Source organism: Rhinoderma darwinii, chromosome 5 (assembly GCF_050947455.1).
Source record: "Rhinoderma darwinii isolate aRhiDar2 chromosome 5, aRhiDar2.hap1, whole genome shotgun sequence".
Taxonomy (NCBI): Eukaryota; Metazoa; Chordata; class Amphibia; order Anura; family Rhinodermatidae; genus Rhinoderma; species Rhinoderma darwinii.
This window is the reverse complement of record NC_134691.1, coordinates 190,105,298-190,111,839: the sequence shown is the minus strand read 5'-3', so window position 1 is coordinate 190,111,839 and position 6,542 is coordinate 190,105,298. Positions and strand designations below refer to the sequence as shown.

Below are 6,542 nucleotides of genomic sequence, written 5' to 3'. Positions count from 1 at the left end.
CTAGTTCTCTGTGTATGTGTGTATATATATATATATATATATATATATATATACAGTGAAGGATATAAGTATTTGATCCCTTGCTGATTTTGTAAGTTTGCCCACTGTCAAAGACATGAACAGTCTAGAATTTTTAGGCTAGGTTAATTTTACCAGTGAAAGATAGATTATATAAAAAAAAAATGTGCATGGAGGTGGAAACATCATGTTTTGGGGGTGTTTCTCTGCTAAGGGCACAGGACTACTTCACCGCATCAATGGGAGAATGGATGGAGCCATGTACCGTCAAATCCTGAGTGACAACCTCCTTCCCTCCACCAGGACATTAAAAATGGCTCGTGGCTGGGTCTTCCAGCACGACAATGACCCGAAACATACAGCCAAGGCAACAAAGGAGTGGCTCAAAAAGAAGCACATTAAGGTCATGGAGTGGCCTAGCCAGTCTCCAGACCTTAATCCCATCGAAAACTTATGGAGGGAGCTGAAGATCCGAGTTGCCAAGCGACAGCCTCGAAATCTTAATGATTTACAGATGATCTGCAAAGAGGAGTGGGCCAAAATTGCATCTAACATGTGTGCAAACCTCATCATCAACTACAAAAAACGTCTGACTGCTGTGCTTGCCAACAAGGGTTTTGCCACCAAGTATTAAGTCTTGTTTGCCAAAGGGATCAAATACTTATTTCTCTGTGCACAATGCAAATAAATATATATAATTTTGACAATGTGATTTTCTTTTTTTTTTTTTTTATATAATCTATCTCTCACTGGTAAAATTAACCTAGCCTAAAAATTCTAGACTGTTCATGTCTTTGACAGTGGGAAAACTTACAAAATCAGCAAGGGATCAAATACTTATTTCCTTCACTGTATATGAAAAGTATACCTGTGCTTCACACATATGAAAGAAGCTGCAAGGGTTTGAGACAGAAATAAAGAAGCAAAGATTATAGGATTGTACAGTGTAAGTTTTTATATGCATAGCTCTGTTTTCTGATGTCTCTACATCACATTAGTATTGCTACACCATTTGTATGCTTTATCGTTTGTTTGGTTGTTTGTTTGTGTGTTTGCTTTATGTATGCCTTGTAAATGTACAATATGTCACATTAAATGATTTATATAGTTTTAGATGAATAATGGCAAATTTATTGAACAGGTGTGATGCTTTAAATTCCTAATACATCTTTTGTAAAATGTTGGCCCTGAGCTTTAAAGGGGTTTTCCATCCAGTAAAAATTGATGACCTATCCTCAGGATATCAATAGCTGATCGGTCGGGGTCCGACTCCTGGGACCCTCGCCGATCAGCTATTTTGAAGGGGGTGCAGCGCTCCTACAAGGGCTGCTTCCCCTTCATTTCTACTTGCTCACTGTATATCGTCGACACACATGTAGAAGTGATTTACAGGTATTGCAGCCTTATTCCCTCATTGAAGTGAATGGGGGAAAAGGCTGCAATACCTGTGAATCGCCGCTACAGGCGCATCGACGATTCACAGTGAGCAAGATGAAATGGAGGGGAAGCAGCGCTCGTACAAGTGCTGCACCCCCCTCAAGACAGCTGATCGGCGGGGTTCCTGGGAGTATGACCCCGACCGACCAGCTATCGATGGCTGGAAAGCCCCTTTGATCTTGTGGACCACATCTACTGTACATGGCTGAAATGCATTTACATGCAACTAGATCATCAATATGGATGTGATATGTTTGCAGATCACTATAGATGTATCCTATGTCTATGACCAATCATATGAAAACTAACATCCCTCCAGCAGCTGTGGGAAATCATTTTGATCCTACCGCTAAAGCCTCCTCCATACTCATGTCCATATTAGTTCTGTGTTATGCAGTATCTTGTGCCGTATTTATAACTGTATTTTCATCCATTTTTGATCTGTATTTGTATATGTACAATATGAGAAAGTACAGCTCATATATGGCTAAAAAAAATACTGACAGATAACTGTTGTCAATAAATTTGTCAGCAAATGTTCAGTTTCCCTGCAGCGACATGACAGGTGAAATGAAGCATTACACATGATGCATGAACATCCTGTATACAGAGCAGCTGTATCATTCTCTGAATCCTGTACCCGTCAGTTCCGCGGGACTGATGGGTTCAGTGTCAGCGGGTCCTGCGTGTCTCTGACACGTGGGATCCACCTGTTATCCATCACATCTAAGTTCATAATTTACCATAGATGTGATAGATTACAGGTGGATCCTGCGTGTCAGAGACACACTGGACCCGCTGACACTAAACCCGTCAGGTCCGCCGGGACAGATTCAGGTCTTAGCGAAAGATACAGCTGCTCGGTATACAGGATACAGAGGAGCTGTATCTCAAAAAGTAAAAATAATTTTCAATAAAAATGAATTTGAAAGTTGCACCAAAAACACTGACTGACATTTTTAATTAAAAAAAAAATCAAATTCAAAGGTTTACAGAGCCTATAAGGCTAAAATTAGTTGCATCGGGGCCCATTAGCAATTTTTTTTATGGGCCCGATGCAAAAGGATAGAATTAAATACGCAAATGTTCAAAGTCAGAAAAAGATCGGCACTGCTTTGGCTCTTGGAGCACTACAAGTCTCAATAATCAGACGACCACATAGGTCTAAACGGTTTCAATTGAATCCATAACAGGTGGTGCTCAGTAGTGTGATTAGACAAGCGAAGGTATAATAGTAAAAAGTAGAAAAAATCCACGGCACTCCCCATTCACTACATTCACCCTCCCCATTGTAATCCTCTGTAATTCTGCCTGGCTGGCTTTTTATGACAAACTTTAGTGAGGCACAATGTTTACTTTGCTTAACCACATGAAATGATTGTTTATTATGGAGTAAGATCCATGTCAGAAGCGAGAAAGTTGTTATTATTCACATGGAAAGTATGTTTTTTTGTTTCTCATGAAGATACATGGAAAGTATTTACCTATTGCTCCTCTTACAATTAAACCTATTGCTTTACTTAGTTTAACATATACTGCTGATACAGAACAAAATTTGGATTATTGGTGTTGTGTTTTTAGTGGGTGGTTGTCTGGAATTGCGAATATAGTTGAAAGTGCTATGCAAAACTATGTTATCCTTAACTGTTATAAGGAAAAAATAATGTCACGTGTGATTTAGAATATATGTTAAAATTGCTTTACAGGTTTAAGGGACTTATTGATATATGAGAGGCACATCTAAGTGTTTAAAGAATAGGCACACTTTTGCAATAGTTTTTTATCACTCCAATAAACCCCAAAAAATTAAGCAATTTTGCAAATAGTCTCGGTTGAAAATATCATAATTATTATGAATATACAGCACCTATGAAGACTTATGTATCTCCATGGTTACAGACTACAATCCGTGTCTGTTGTCTAATCCTCTAGTCATGTGTTACTCTTTCTGTTGTCTCATGACAACACTGTGACATCACTGCAAGATAAGACTACACACAGGGTTTGTTTGTAGTCTGTAATAATGGAGAAACATGGGTCTGCATAATAGCTGTATACAATAGGATACTTTTACTCAAACTTGCTTAATTTTTCTTAATTTTAGATACTTTGAAGCAATAAAAGCATTGGTTGCAAAAGTGCACAGAGCCTTTAATAAAAACGTGTTTCATCTTCTTAAAGAAGACCAAGCAGAAGAATGTTATAAAACATTGATTTAACTAAGGCCCTTTGCAACGAAAGGAATCACTTGTAGGATCTACTGTGGTAAAGCGGGTAAAAACGGTGTAAAAAGTGAACTGAAAAAGTGAGTGTGGGAGCTTGCGAGAGTGTTTTGAGCTAGAGTGTGTATTGTCTTAAAGAACACAGGATGTGAAGAGGAAAAAAATGCAGTATTCGGGACACAGCGCCTGACAGGTAGATATTCAAAATGGATTATGTTATAGTAGGCTTTATTTGTAATTGATACTACGCGTTTCAGGACCGGACAGGTCCCTTCCTCAGGTGCATACAGTGCGCATGCAGACAGGATGTGAGGTCTATTCAGAATCCTGACACTTCTGTAGCATTTGTTTGAGATTTACAGCAAGGCAAGCGTAATCTCGCAAGATTACGATGTAACCTGTCATTTAAAACGAGATTACGTTTGCCTTGCTGTAAATCTCACACAGACGCTACAGAAGTGTCAGGATTCTGAATAGACATCACGTCCTGGCTGGAGGTAATGTATATTCACTGTTAGGACACTGCGGTAACGTTATAGTGTGTTTATGTGGCTGCACATAGTGATCTAGTAAGAACACTATGTGCTGTGTAAATTAATGGGGAGAAGTGTATGACGCTGGTTGGTCAGCGTCATACACTTCTCTCCCCAACACCCACTTGGTCAAAAAGTAAAACACGCCCAGTTGTCCATTAACCCCTTAAGGACTGAGCCTGTTTTGGCCTTAAGGACACAGCCTATTTTTTCAAATCTGACATGTGTCACTTTATCTGGTAATAACTCCGGAATGCTTTTACCTATCCAAGCGATTCTGAGATTGTTTTCTCGTGACACATTGGACTTTATGTTACTGGCAAAATTTGCTCGATACATGAAGTATTTAATTGTGAAAAACACCAAAATTTTGCGAAAAATTGCAAAAATTAGCATTTTTCTAAATTTATATGTATCTGCTTGTAAGACAGATAGTAATACCACACAAAATTGTTGCTAATTAACATCACCCATATGTCTACTTTAGATTGGCATCGTTTTTTGAACATCCTTTTATTTTTCTATGACATCACAAGGCTTAGAACTTTAGCAGCAATTTCTCACATTTTCAAGAAAATTTCAAAAGGCTATTTTTACAGGGGCCAGTTCAGTTGTGAAGTGGATTTTAGGGCCTTATATATTAGAAACCCTCGATAAGTCACCCCATTTTAAAAACTTCACCCCTCAAAGTATTCAAAACAGCATTTAGAAAGTTTCTTAACCCTTTAGATGTTTCACAGGAATTAAGGCAAAGTAGATGTGAAATGTTCACATTTCTTTTTTTTTTGTTGCAGAAATTCATTTTTCATCTATTTTTTTGGTAACACAGAAGTTTTTACCAGAGAAACGCAATTCAATATCTATTGCCCAGATTCTGCAGTTTTTATAAATACCCCACATGTGGCCCTAGTGCACTTATTGACTGAAGCACAGGCCTCAGAAGCAAAGGAGCATCTAGAGGATTTTGGGGCCTCCTTTTTATTAGAAAATATTTTAGGCTCCATGTCGGGTTTGAAAGACTCTTGCGGCACCAAAACAGTTGAAATCCCCAAAAGTGACCCCATTTTGGAAACTATACCCCTTGAGGAAATTATCTAGGGGTATAGTGAGCATTTTGACCCCGCAGGTTTTTTGCAGAAATTATTGGAAGTAGGCCGTGAAAATGAAAATCTACATTCTTTCAAAGAAAATGTAGGTTTAGCTAATTTTTTCTAATTTCCACAAAGACTAAAATGAGTAAATGCACCACTACTTTTGTAAAGCAATTTCTCCCGAGTAAAACAATACCCCGCATGTGGTCATAAACGGCTGTTTGGACACACGGCGGAGCTTAGAAGGGAAAGAGCGCCATTTGGCTTTTGGAGCTCAAATTTAGCAGGAATGGTTTGCGGAGACCATGTCGCATTTGCAAAGCCCCTAAGGGACCAAAACCGTGAAAACACCAAAAAAGTGACTCCATTTAGCAAACTACACCCCTTGAAGAATCCATCTAGGGGTGTAGTGAGCATTTTGAACCCACAGGGGTTTCATAGATTTTATTAGAATTGGGCAGTGAAGATAAAAAAAATCCTTTTTTTCCCAATAAGACTTAGCTTTAGCTCAAAATTTTTCATTTTCTCAACAAATAAAAGAATAAAAGAACCCCAACATTTGTAAAGCAACTTCTCTGGAGTACGGAAATACCCCATTTGTGGTCATAAACTGCTGTTTGGGCACACGGCAAGGATTAGAAGAGAAGGAGTGCCATTTGGCTTTTGGAGCACAGATTTTGCTGGATTGGTTTCTTGACACCATGTCACTTTTGCAAAGCTCCTAAGGTACCAGTACTGTGGAAACTCCCCAAAAGTGACTCGATTCACGAAACTACACCCCTTGAGGAATTCATCTAGGGGTGTAGTGAGCATTTTGACCCCACAGGTGTTTCATAGATTTTATTAGAATTGGGCAGTGAAAATAAAAAAAATCCTTTTTCTTCAATAAGACGTAGTTTTAGCTGAAAATGTTTCATATTCTCAACAAATAAATGAAAAAAAAGCACCCCAACACTTGTAAAGCAACTTCTCCTGTGTACGCCAATACCACATATGTGGTCATAAACTGCTGTTTGGGCACAGAGTAGGGCTCAGAAGGGAAGGAGCGCCATTTGGCTTTTGGAGTACAGATTTTGCTGGATTGGTTTCTGGTCGCTATGTCGCATTTGCAAAGTCCCTGTGGGACCAAAACAGTGGAAACCCTCCAGAAGTGACCCCATTTTGGAAACTACACCCCTCAAGGTATTCACCTAGGGGTGTAGTGAGCATATTAACCCCACAGGTGATTGGCAGAAATTGGT

General features: G+C 38.9%; 1 protein-coding gene across 1 annotated transcript in view; it reads right to left on the bottom strand.

Moving 5' to 3' along the window:
- Positions 1 to 6,542, bottom strand: part of AHRR (aryl hydrocarbon receptor repressor) — a 279,804-nt gene that overhangs the window by 21,875 nt on the left and 251,387 nt on the right. The gene's annotated exons all lie outside the window — the stretch shown is intronic.